Source organism: Acinonyx jubatus, chromosome C1 (genome assembly GCF_027475565.1).
Source record: "Acinonyx jubatus isolate Ajub_Pintada_27869175 chromosome C1, VMU_Ajub_asm_v1.0, whole genome shotgun sequence".
Lineage (NCBI taxonomy): Eukaryota > Metazoa > Chordata > Mammalia > Carnivora > Felidae > Acinonyx > Acinonyx jubatus.
This window is the reverse complement of record NC_069381.1, coordinates 44,150,393-44,163,558: the sequence shown is the minus strand read 5'-3', so window position 1 is coordinate 44,163,558 and position 13,166 is coordinate 44,150,393. Positions and strand designations below refer to the sequence as shown.

The 13,166-nt window shown below is 51.4% G+C and overlaps 1 long non-coding RNA gene across 1 annotated transcript in view; it reads right to left on the bottom strand.

Annotated features, from left to right (window-relative positions):
• LOC113599341 (uncharacterized) overlaps positions 1-6,935 on the bottom strand; it is a 36,369-nt gene extending 29,434 nt beyond the window's left edge. The window contains exons 1-2 of the long non-coding RNA XR_008294896.1: positions 6,170-6,935; positions 3,237-3,372 (exon numbers count right to left, since the gene is read on the bottom strand). This is a non-coding gene — a long non-coding RNA (uncharacterized LOC113599341). The remainder of the gene's footprint in view (positions 1-3,236; positions 3,373-6,169) is intronic.
• Positions 6,936-13,166: the final 6,231 nt, after the last annotated feature.

Below are 13,166 nucleotides of genomic sequence, written 5' to 3'. Positions count from 1 at the left end.
CTGATCACAGATCAATGTTCGTGGCTATTTCAGGACAATGAAATCTCAATACAATAGAGGCCCCTTGTCAAAGCGTGTTGAAAGTTTGAGAAATCATATGAATTCTGAGCTGTCACATGTTGCCAATTCAGTAATGAAATAAATGTATCACTGGAAGTCTAAAAAGGCTTTAAAAATACGCCTGTAAATAAAACGGAACATTTGGTTGTGCAACTAAGGAAGAGCCTGGAAGTTTTTAAGTAATTTCGTATGAAATTGATTTTCCTTTCCTAAAACAATAGCTGGACGATGACAGTGTGAGCACAAATGTAAAGTAGAAGAAGACAGAGAAGATGGACAGTGCCTAGGCGGGTCCCCCCACTACCCTGCTGATGTGCCTCTAGGTAAGTCCTTTCCCATCCCCGGGCCTCAGTTTCCTCGTTTGTAAATTGAGTAGTGTAGGACACAACAGCCCTTATCCCATCTCCAGTCCTCAGCTGTGGGACCAGAAACAAGGGACTTACTTTCTCTGAGCCCCACGAAATGGGAATGAAAATTGGGAATGAAAAAAAGAGCAACTTCACAGGAAAGCTGGGAAGGTCAAATGTCAGAGCACGTGAAAACATTCCAGGCACAGGGTAGATGCTTAACAAATGTTGGTTGGAGCCTAGTACGTTGTCTATCCCAGTCCCAACATTCTGTGGTTCTGTATGAAGTGGGGCCCGTAGAGGCAATGGCAAAAAAGAGAGGACGTGTTCTTTGTCCCACAAAAGCATGCCCCAGACAGGATGGCTTGGGCCTTCCCAGGTGGCCAGGGCTCCCTTGTGAATGGTCCAAAGGCCCTTGGCCAACCTTTAGCACGAGGGACATTTATTAGACCCAGGAGACAAAGACGGTCCATAAGGTCCCCTGGGTTCTGGTATAAGGAACGTTAGACAATAGACACGGGGAAGGTATAAGCTATGAGAAACAGACTTCTACAGGACGTCATCAGTGCCTGTGGGTCTATGACCAGAATTCCCACAGTTACGAGGTCAGGTCGGGAAGAAAAGATTGGACATGAAAACATTCACTAACGGACTCACCACCTAGAAAAGTACCCGCATTCATGCAGCACCACACACACTCACACACACCGACTCTCACTGTTTGACACTAACAATTACGACCCACAAAGAAGTGGATGGGATGGGCAGAGTGCTTCTCCTTTACGGTCAAATGTGCCACCTCTAACAACACAAGGAACGTGCCATACAAATGCCTTCAAAGTCATACTGAAATGTACAAAAGACGTCAGATGTCACGAAGTCAGTGAAAGTGATCTAAGGATCTGCGTGAGTCACAGGCAGAGTCCGTGATAAATGACCAGTTAGCCACCAAAGCCAAGAAAATCAAAAAGGATGATCTCACAATAGATGTCTCGAAGGAGAGTGTTCCTTACATAAGTGAAGATCAAGGAAAAATTAATGCGCCTTTTACTCTATTTACACAAATCACCCTTTGATCACGTTGCGAAAGTCAGAAGTAAACAACACATTTTGTGCTCGCATACAATGGTATCAGGAAAACCGTACCAAAGGAACCAACATTCGCTTTGTTCTTGACTCACCGTAAGCCTCTCACATGTGATGGCAACGCAATCTAAACTTTGTTAAATGCAAAACAAAATAAACATGATGATAATTTTTGTTCGTTCTTCAGAATAATTTCCAATCACACTTTTCATCCTTTTCTACCATTCACTATGAAACCAGAGTCCTTATTTTTAAGTTTACTAATTGTATGTGACTAATTTCAAATATGAGGACCGCTTTTATATGGTCAGACGAACAAGAACCAACTCTACCCTGAATCCAGCCCTGGCTGGGCTCCGGGCTCTGAGGATCTGGGGATGAGTACATCGGACAAAGGAAACAGCTTGTACCAAGGCTCTGGGGCAGGAAAGCCTTCGATGCACTTGAAGCGGGGAGGAAATGAGTAAAAGGAAGAGCGGGACAATACGAGTGACAGGGGTCAGCAGGGATCAGCTCAAGCAGGGCTGTAGTCCCTGACAGGGAGTTAGAATAAAAACTCGAAGTGCCCTGGGAGGTGACCAAAGAGTATGAATCGGATGCTCTGCCTGGAGCATCTGGTGGATAGAGATGCCCCTCCAGGAGACCAGGCGGCAGCAGCAGATCTGGAAGGTGATGCTGAGCTCGTGGTGGGAGGGACAGTTTGAGCTGCCTGGAGCCTTGCCCGTGGACACGCCCAGCGGGCATTAGATCCAGGGTTCTGAAGGTGGTCAGAAACGTATGACCTTCAACTGTGCCCCGAGGACGAGGACTTGGGAATTTTCAGTCTGGAGGACACAGCTGAAACCATGCTTATGAGTGCCCCCCCCCATACGTACACACACACACAAAGAGAACATGTAAACCCACAAACGGAAACTCCCGAAGGAGCTGAGAAAGACTGCCCCCTCCTCAGATGACTCAGGCTGCCTATTGTTCCCAGATCTCCAAGCAAAACAGGAGACTGTGGATGGAAATGAGAGAACACTTTTATGGCAATGGAATATATCTGTGTGCCCTCTCCACGTCAGAAGGCTAACGTGTTAATCAGCTTGGCTTGTCACGTGTCGCCGATTCCCCAACGAAATAAAAGCTCTGACTTTGATCTTTCAGGAAAAACTCGAATGGGTCAAAATAAGCTTTTTCTCCTTGTAAACAAAAGAAAGTTCTCTGGCTGTGCAACTGGGTACAAGGCCAGCCAATGTTAAAGAATCTCATACGAAACCACCCTCCCCCCCCCACCCCCTCTCCACCGCCCGGACTTCAGCCCTAAAATAATACATCACATGTTAGGTGGCAAAGTTGAGTAAGAAAAGGAATAAAATGGGTGTCAGGAGGCCCAGGACCTAACTTTTGCTCTGCCATTGACAGGTGGCATTTCTCTCAATACCTCAGTTTTGTCATCTGCAAAATTAGGGGGAAAAAAGGGGGGGGGGGTTATGTTTTAAGTCTCTTAACCGTGTTAAGGGCGTGCCAGTCTATAAATAGGCAGGCTAGTGGGCCTCTAAGTCTCAGCGAACTGCTATACTATCCCAGGCCCATATGTACCTTTTCTCATTTTAATGCGCACGGCATCCCTACGAGGCAAGAATTGTTGATGCCGATTTGGGGATGGAAAGACTTAAGGTCCCCAAACAGCCAGTGTTAGTGTGGACAGAATTCCGGCTTTGGTGTCAGAGAAACCTGGGTTTTAATCGACTGTAATACTGTGCCACTAGTCAATGTGTTGCCTCTCAGCCCAGGACTCACCCTCATTGGCCGGCTTCGTGATGGCGGTGCGGGACCCTGGGAGCAGTTCTCTTCGGCCAGCAGGTGGAATGCTAGGCTTTGTCAGTAGAGGGCGCTAGAGGGACACACACACACACACACACACACACACACACACACACACACACACGAAGAAGGCTCTGGTCTTCCCGGGTCTATTGGTTTGCCTTTTTTTTTTTTTTTTTTTTTTTTTTTTTGCTCCTGGGGTGAAGAGCAGCCAGCATGGAAAGAACACCCAGTCCCACTGGTGCCCACACCTCAGCAAGTTTCACTGGCACCCCAAAAGGCAGCTCCTCAGCAAATAGCAGCCCTCTGGGGAGCAGCTTCCAGGGGTCTCAGTCACACGCCAGAAGACAGCTCCCCAGAGAGTGTTGTCTGCACCCCAGGGGCTGGTGTCATTGGAGGCGCCTCAGTAGACCTCTCCACCATCCAGCAGAGTGCAGCCACACCCGCTCCAGAGAGGTCTGAATCTCAGCCGGGGGGACCGGGGTCCTGTCCCAAATCTGTTCCTTCCTTGCATAACTGTGTTCATCTATTCACAACACTTCTGACACCAAGCGTGTAGGGGTTTTCCCAATTGTCCCACAAGACTGCCTGTGACCAGACGCCAGCCGTAAGTCCCAAGTTGTCGCCCATACGTCTGAGTAACTGGCTATAAATGGGGGACTCCCAAAACCCCTTGTGCAGGTTTGATCATGTGCTATGAGGGCTCACAGAGCTCAGGGAGACCCTTACTTATATTTACTGGTTGGTTATAAAAGATATCATGAGGGATACAGATGAACAGCCAGATGAAGAGGTGAGATCTGGGTGAGATCTGGAAGGGTCTCGAGCACAACATCTTTTGTCCCAGTGGGGTTGGGGTATGCCACCGTCTTCTCACGTGGATGTGTTCACCAACCAGGAAGTTCTCCAAACCCCATAGTTTAGGAATTCTTAGGGAGGCTTCAGCCCATAGGCATGATCAAGCTTTACTCAATCTCCAACCCTTTGACCCTCCCTGGCGCGTAGGGCGAGGGGCTGAGAATTCCAAGCTTCTAATCATGCTTGGTCTTTCTGGTGACCGGGACCCATGCAGGAGCCCACCAAGGACTGTATCATTAGAACAAAACACACTCCTGTCACCCGGAAAATCCGAAGGATTTAGTAGTTGTGTGGCAGTGGCTCCTATCGCCTCCATTTCTCAGGAAATTGCAAGAGTTTTTAGGAGTTCAGCGTCAGGATCTGGGGGCAAAGAGCAATATATCTGTTATTATTTCACAGGTACCCTGCCTCAAGCCTAGAGGTAGAGACTCCGTTTCTGCCTTCTTTAGTGTTATCTTTACCCCTTAGTAGTTAAGATTTCCTGTCACTTTGCAATTCTTTATATAAGACTTTCCCTATTCCAATTCCTGTGTGGCTTCTGCCTTCGGACTGGACTCTGATACACTCGGAGAAAGTTGCTTAACGTCTCTGAGTTTTGATTCTATCTTATGGAAAATGGAAATAATAACAATCCTTCTCTGATAAATTGTCATAGAAAATTAGAGCTGTTGTAATGTTCACCAGTTGGAAGGTGTTAGTACAAGTACTCAGTGGTTGAAGCTTTTTTTTTTTTTTTCATTAATTTATCCAAGGTCTGGATAAATTGTCAGCAGTAGGTGAGCGGAGGGGCTGGTGCCCACCCCCCACCCTACCAGAGGCAGCCCATGACTGGGCGTTGCAGGGGTGCTAGAACCCGCCCACCCTACCAGAGGCAGCCCATGACTGGGCGTTGCAGGGTGCTAGAGCCCGCCCACCCAACCAGAGGCAGCCCATGACTGGGCGTTGCAGGGGTGCTAGAACCCGCCCACCCAACCAGAGGCAGCCCATGACTGGGCGTTGCAGGGGTGCTAGAGCCCGCCCACCCTACCAGAGGCAGCCCATGACTGGGCGTTGCAGGGTGCTAGAGCCCGCCCACCCAACCAGAGGCAGCCCATGACTGGGCGTTGCAGGGTGCTAGAGCCCGCCCGCCCTACCAGAGGCAGCCTATGACTGGGCGTTGCAGGGGTGCTAGAGCCCGCCCACCCTACCAGAGGCAGCCAATAATTGGGCGTTGCAGGGGTGCTAGTGCCCAGCGACCCCAAATTCAGGGCTCCCCCAGGAGTGACTTGGCTCCGGAACTGCTACCCCAGCCTGGCCAAAACTTTCTTAGAAGTGAGGTGCGGTCTGAAACCTTCTTGCCACCCCTCACCTTCCTCCCCCTCTGTTTTCCCAAGTGACAGAACTGAGTCACGTCTGCAGGCTCCCCGTGCCTAGTAGGCTGCTCTCTCCCCTGTATCCTTCACACGCCTTTCCCCAATAAGGCTCTTGAACTTGGCATCCGCCGCTCAGAGGATCTGAACTGACATTTCCTCTTAGCTGATGATGTGTTCGCAGATGATCCCCAAGTAAGACGCCTGTTTTACTTCTCACTGCAAAGGAGCCATCTGGGAGGACCAGCATGTGTATACTGAAGCCTCAACTTCCCTGTTTTCTCTCTCTCTCTCTCTCAGACCTCACCTGGCTCTCTCGACTTCTGTCATGCTGACCGCTCCCCGCGTCTAATCGGACACACACACGGGCAAGCGCACACACATGTGCACACACGAGCCACGCACACTGCCGTCTCCCTCCCAGGACTCGTCATCCTCCCCCACCTCTTGCAACAGGCGGGGCATGGCCCCTCAGACCTATCCCGAGAGTCTCTCTCCCACCCCGAACTGCCTGCAGACAGCTCCCCGCAGCCTGCACCCCCCACTCTGGGCAGGACCGGAGCTCCAAAACGCAGCTTCCGTTGAGCTTACCTCCCTCGAGGCAAGGCCAGAAGGGGCCCAACAAGGCACCCTCTGAGGGACCGTTGCAGAAATCCCTACCTTAAACAGTGTCAGGGACCAGGGTGGGAGAAATCCACATAGCTGAGAACAAGCACCAAATCCAGGAGTGGCAGAGGCATGTCCCAAATGAGTTAGGGAGTCAGGAGCTCAGGATCCAGAATGAGCAGCTCAAACGCAAGAGCAGAGCTTTCCGAAAGATTGTCTCAGGCACAAATAGGACCAGCGTAGGGTCTGGTGAGGGTCTCGGGGATGAGGCCAGCCTGACCTAGAGGGAAGCTGGGTTGGATAATTAGTCACCGGGCCGCACTGCTCAAGCCTCAGCCCTCGGGTTGCTCTGGAGGGCAGGTGGCTACCCAGTGTCCCCTCAGGTGAAGCTCCACATGGACCTTCCTCTGCTACTTTGGCCTCATTTGCTCTACTGGGCTGTCACTTCAATGTCCCGTTTGTCCTCTGTTCCCTGCCACAAGCATCTCTCCGACTCCTTCCGGATGCTGCAGAGGGCTGGACACGGACGCACAGCTCCAGCCACTAATGGGTTAAATGCTGGTCTTTTTCTCCCAGACCTTTTAACAACCCCGCCCCCAAAACACCAGAGGGGTGGGGGGGACGTGGGACCACATCTAGGCCCTTTACCATTGCCTCCCTGGCCACCTCCACCCTTTCTACTCACACAGCCACTCAATCCTTAACCAGCCATGGCTTTCTCCCTTTTTCTAGTCCAAGCCCCTGAGGACCCTGTAGGCTCAAGGTCAAGTCTATGTGATAGGAGGTAAATGACTTTCCCCGCTCCGGACCTCAGATCTGCCTCTTACATGGATGAAATGTATCCTCTCTAGATCATCCCCCAGGGCCATCCCAAGTGGGGAATCCCATAGCCACTTGGCTCTATAATCCCATGGCCACTTGGTCCCACGATCCCGTAGCCACTTGGGTCCCAGTATCCCTCGTGCAAACACTGCTTCTGTTTTCCCTTTCTTGTTCTCACAATGGGAAAGGGGCCATGAGGTCAGGCCACATCACCCACCTCCTGGTGCCCATGGCTACCTACAAGCTCTCAGTAAAGAGACTTCCTGTCCTGATATAAAGAGGACTTCCTCCTCCCCCCACTGCTCTGTTCTACATTCCGGTGGCTGGGACAGAGGCCTCCCCACCAGATTCACAGGAGATGAAAGACATCCTGCCCCATCATCCCTACTCAGATGCAGATCTCAGCACACACTGACAGCGACACATGGGTCGCACGGCTGCTCGGTCTCTCACAGACACACACGCTCGCCCTCCCTGCCTAATATCCAGTCCTTTCCTGTCTTCAGACACACACAAGCCCTCAGTGCTCTGGCTCACATTCCTTCTCTCTCTCTCTCTCTCTCACACACACACACACACACACACACCCAGACCCAGCCCTCCCTGTCATGCCCAGGCCCTAGGGCACTACAGCCGAAAGAAGAAGACAACCTAGGCACTGGCTAATGTTCTCAGGTGATAGAACACGCGAAGAATGCCCTCCAGCGCCCGGTCTGGAACAGAGCTGGCGAGGTGCTCCGAGGGAGAAGGGGGGTGTGGGAGACGCCAAGTCAGCAGGAGCAGCACTGTCTTCCTCCGGCGCGGGTGGGAGAGGCTGGATCCCTGGATCACTTCTGTAGCCCTCAGAAAATGTATGTACCCCCTCCACTAAGGGGGCATTTCCTTAGCCACCTTCCTCATCCTAGCATAGTAACCCAGATTGCTGCGTCCTTATTCTGAGTTAGGGGCTGTGAGAAGCACGGGAATAAGTGAGTGAGTGTTCACTTTGACCTCACGAGGTAAATGTTGCCATCACTGTTTCCACAGAAGAAAAAACCGAGGATTGACTAAGAGTAGTTCGTTTATTTAAGGATTAATGTTTTATTTTAAAAATTTTTTTAAGTTTATTTTTCAGAGAGAGAGAGAGAGAGGGAGCGTGCGCACGGGGGTGGGGAGGGGCAGAGAGAGAGAGAGAGAGAGAGAGACGGAATCCGAAGCAGGCTCCAGGTTCTGAGCTGTCAGCACAGAGCCCGACATGCGGCTCGAACTCCCGGACCAAGAGCTCATAACCCGAGCGGAAGTCAGATGCTTAAGCGACTGAGCCACCCAGGCGCCCCAAGGATTAATTTTTTCAATTAACCAAGAATTTAGAGGAGCCTGCCCAAATTCACCCAACAGGTCAGGAAGGAGCTGGTATTCAACCTGTGGGAGCCCCAAGCCCACAAGATTAACCCCCAGGCTCCCTCACTCCGGGACGTGACCGGAGCCAAGTGCAAACCTTAGCCCTCCCGTTGACTGACTGTGTGACACCAAGCCGGCTCCGTCACCTCTCTCGGCCCCCATTTCCACGCTGGTGCACTGAAGATAACAGCATCCGTTTTGCAGATTTGTAAGGATTACGAAGGGTTTATCAAAAGCGCTCAGCACACTGCCTGGCCCAGAGTAGGTCTTCAACCGTGTCTCATCTCTGCCTTCCTGTAAAATTACGATAGGCTCTTCAAAGACCAAAATGAGCCCACGCGGTAACAGCCTAAGCCTGGGATGCCAGATTTGGAGAAGGCCAGGGGTGAGAGTTTTTCAAATGTCGCTTTTAGGATAAATAAAACACAGCGTGTTCCTTCCTACCCCAGGGTTTAGCCATATGGAACTCATTTCTCTGAGGGGGGTACGGTCTGAAGCCATGCGCTGGTCCAAGTTCAGGTGCGACCTCTCGATGAATGACAGAGACAGAAGGGGGCATTCGAATGAACGCTAACACCTCCTGATCGTCTCGCACTTTACCGTTTTGCAGCGGCCTGTGCACCCATTCTCTGTTGCGGGCTCACAACCACCCTCCGGGGCTGGTGGCGAGGTCACGGATGTCTAGGCTGATGTCATCTCCAGCTGACCGATGAAAGAATGAGACCCAGGAGGGGGCATGCCATGCCCGTGGTGAGACCCAGGCCCACTGACAGTGGCCTCTCCCGGGGGACGGGGAGGACAGGAGGAGCAGGGGACTTCCTGTTGGTAATAGCAGTGGCCAATACCCATTTGCCAGCAGGGCTGGGGACAAGGCTGAAATGAGAAAGACAGCTCGGGTACAAAATCGAAAGAGAAAAAAAAAAAATAAATAATAAAAACAAAAACAAAATCGAAAGAGGCCAGCAAGCACGGGGTGAACGTGTCCTTGACTTTGGCCCCCAAAGCCCCTCCCCCTAGTCCTGGCCCTGTTTACCAGGCTCTGTTCTAAATGCCTTATACGCATCAACTCATTTAGTCTTTACCACAAACCACAGGGTAGTCGCCGTGTCATTACCTCTCACACGCACCCCTTTTTAGGCGGGGGGAGAAAGAGGGTGCAGCGTATGCTCAGGGTCTCGTGAGAAGAGTCCACACGCACACATTTAACTCTGCTGTCTGCTCCTCCCCGCTGCCTCTGGCCATGGCCGTGGTCTCACCAGCGTGGCCCTTCTCCGAAAAGATCAGTGAGTGCGACCAGGAAAGAAAGGGACTAACATGCAACGTGACCCTGAAACATCTAGAGTTGCTTGTCGTTATTCAAGGTGATTATGTTCTATAAAGTCACCATGAACACGAGTTAGCAAATACTGAACCCTTGCTCGTAGGGAAATGTAGGGTTAGGTTCCTATGAACCCCTGGTCACAATGTTCTTATCAACCCATCAGTACATAACCTTGTTCTATTGTTTCATATGTGTTTCTGTTTAAAGACGTCTGGGGGCACCTGGGTGGCTCAGTCAGTTGAGCGTCCAACTCTTGGTTTCAGCTCAGGTCATGATCTCACAGCTCGTGAATTCAAGACCCACGCTGGGAGTGTAGAGCCTGCTTGGGATTCTCTCTCTCCCTCTCTCTCTGCCCCTCCCCTGCTCTCACTTTCTCTCTCTCTAAGTAAGTAATTAATATATACTATTGATTTATTAACATTGAACTCCGAGCCAACAGCACCATAACTCAACGCTGAACTCACAAAAGAAGGCTACCTAACACGTGTGTTTTCTCCACAAGGTGCATAGGACCACTAGACAGCACTTTGGCACTGGGGCGCCCGTGACCCCATGGGCATCTGCATGGTGTAGACATGCCACACAACAGCTGTTTCCTTTTAAACAGGGAGGTCATGGGCAAAACCCACAAAAATGTGAAGAACGTGGCACACAGTTTGATTGCATAAAGGACACCTGTTTAGAGTATGGGCCGAAACGGGAAGGCAGAGGGTCACCTCCTCTGGCCTTGGCTGGGAACAGGTGCAACGGGTGACCCCTCACTCTGCGGCGTCCACAAATGGCAGCAAAAGCACCGTGACTACTGATTTGGGGGTCACAAATAAATTTTGGCAAGAGGCAAGTTTACAAATCTGGAATCCGTGAACAATGAGGACCGCCTGTGCACGCATAACTATTACCTCTGCTTTCTAGAGAAGGACACAGAGTCTCAGACAGGTGGTCCAGTGGCCTGCTCACAGCCACGCAGCTCTTACGTGGCAAGATTTGGGCCTAAACGAGCCCAGGTTCGTTTCTCGCCATGTCACCCTCCCTCAAAGAGGAGTATGTTTGGATGTCTCCCACCATTCCGGACCTTCCTTGCATGAAACCCAAGGGACTCAGCGTAGTGCCCCACAGGCTTTGGAAGACCCAGAAGACCCCGGCGTGAAAGCCAGCTCCGCCCCTCCACGTTCCCATCTGTGAAGTGGCCATGACAGCTCCCGCCTCCCAGGAGGCTGTCAGGATAAGCAGGTGAATTGGTGTGAGCGATTGTCCGGTTTCCCCCTGGAAACAGGCCTTTCCCAGTAAGCAGGGCAAATGCTCCCACTCCAGGCTATCCCGCTGAGCGGACTGGGCGGGTCTGGCCTCCCCAGACTGGAGCCGACAACCCTTCCATGGCCGGCGGGGTCCACAAAAGGAGCCATGGGCACACTTCAGGACAGGATGCACGCTCTCGAGTGGACGGTAATCCCCAGACCCTGGCCTTTCCCCAGAGCCAAAGCATGGCCCAAGGTTTAATTTTAGAAACACCAGTGACCCTCTTGCCCCTTCCTTTCCAGGGTCCAACAGTGCAAAGACAGCTCCTAAAGGAGCCCACTTGGCAAGCTGAGCATGCAGAACTTTGGAAAGATCCCATATTAAAGTTAGATAGCACTGGGGCACCTGGGTGGCTCAGTCGGTTAAGCGTCTGACTTCGGCTCAGGTCATGATCTCACAGTCTGTGAGTTCGAGCCCCGTGTCAGGCTCTGTGCTGACAACTCAGAGCCTGGAGCCTGCTTCAGATTCTTTGTCTCCCTCTCTCTCTGCCCCTCCCCTGCTTGCACTCTGTCTCTCTCTCTCTCTCTCTCTCTCAAAAACGAATAAACAATTTAAGAAATTTATTGCCAAATGCAGTGAATAGTAGCAAATGCTCCTAGAACTAATGTAAGAATCAAACGAGTTCAGTCCCTCGGCATTTTACTACTCCAAGCATGTCCTTGCACCAGGAGCATAGGCATCGCCTTTTAGAAATGCGGTAACTCTGGCCCACCCCAGACCTGCGGAATCGGGATCTGCATGTTAACAAGGTCCCCGGGGTGTGCACCAGAGTGTGGCGCCCTACCGTGGCGCCCTGCCCAGCTTGCAGCAGGTGCACGGTTGCTGTGATTGTTCGGAGTGTACGGGTCCGACCCTCAAAAGGTTCACAGGTAACTGATATGAGCACGCGGATGACTAACGTAAGGCTGGGACATCTTGGAGACGCAAGAACATGTCGTGGGGCAGAGAGGAGAGAGTGACTGCCACAAGTTGGGGCATTCAGACCAAGCATTAGACCTGGGCTTCCTCCCTTCATTTTTTGTCCTAATAATGCCCCTCCGTTCTTTAATAAACGTGTACCTTTATCCTGTGTGGATTGTGGTCTAGGCTCCGTCCTGGGTCCTGAGGAAAGAAGGGGAGACATGGACCTTCCCCTAGAGGCGTTTACGGTCCAATCAGAGACACCTAAACCAATAATCACAGACCACGTTATGGCGGGATATGAAAGCCAACAGAGCACGGAACAGGTGGAGAGGAAGGACGGCCACAGAGCCCAGAGGAAAAGAGGAGCAAGGACCAATCGAAGACAGAGGACAGCGCTTTGAACATTTTGCTATTTCTTACCATGCTCTTCTCTCTTTCCCCTTCTCCCCCCCCCATTCCCCTCTCCCCCCCTCCTCTGTCCCTTTCTCCCCCCTTCCCCTCTCCCCCTCTCTCTCTCTCTCTCTTTCCCCCTCTCCCCCCTTCCTCTCTCATTGTGTGTATGTTTTCACATAGTTGGGTCATATTATATAGAAATCTGCATATTGCCTTTTCAGTTAGCATTACTACGTAAGAATTGCCCGACATGTAACTGGTGTATGGTAAACGGATAGGACTCAGAGAAAGTAGTGCCTCTACTTTTTTTGTCCCCTCTAAGCCCTGAAATGTACTCCCTGGGGAAAATTCCTCTCCGTCCTCTGAATGACACCTACCAGAGTCATGAATCTTCTGCTGACACTTAACGCGATTTGTGTAAATCACGTAAGTCTTTTTAAGTCTGTGTAAGTCTTTTTAAATAACAAATTTAGTCTCGGTTCGGCCATTAAAAGTCCCAGGGGAGAGGGCACCTGGGTGGCTCAGTCAGTTAAGTGTCCCACTCTTGATTTTGGCTCAGCTCACGATCTCATGGTTCGCGGGTTCGAGCCCCACATCTGGCTCTGTGTTGCCCGTGCGGAGCCTGCTCGGGACGTTCCTCTCCCTCTAAATAAATAAATAAATAAATAAACAAGCGAACAAACGTTACCAAAAAAAAAAAAAAAAAAAGGAGAAGGGGGTAATCAAAGCTCCAAGCTTGGTTCAAAGGGTCAGTTACACCCCTGTCGCCGTGGCTGCAGGTCTGTGTGAGCAAGAAGCTGGCTTGAGGGGTGGGGAGAGGGAGAGGGAAAGATAGGGTCCGTCTTCCGCCCTCCTCCTCCATGATTACTTCCACGTCTCCTCGCTCCTCTCGATGATAACTGTGCTTCCTGCCCCCCCCTCCCCCCCGGCGGAAGA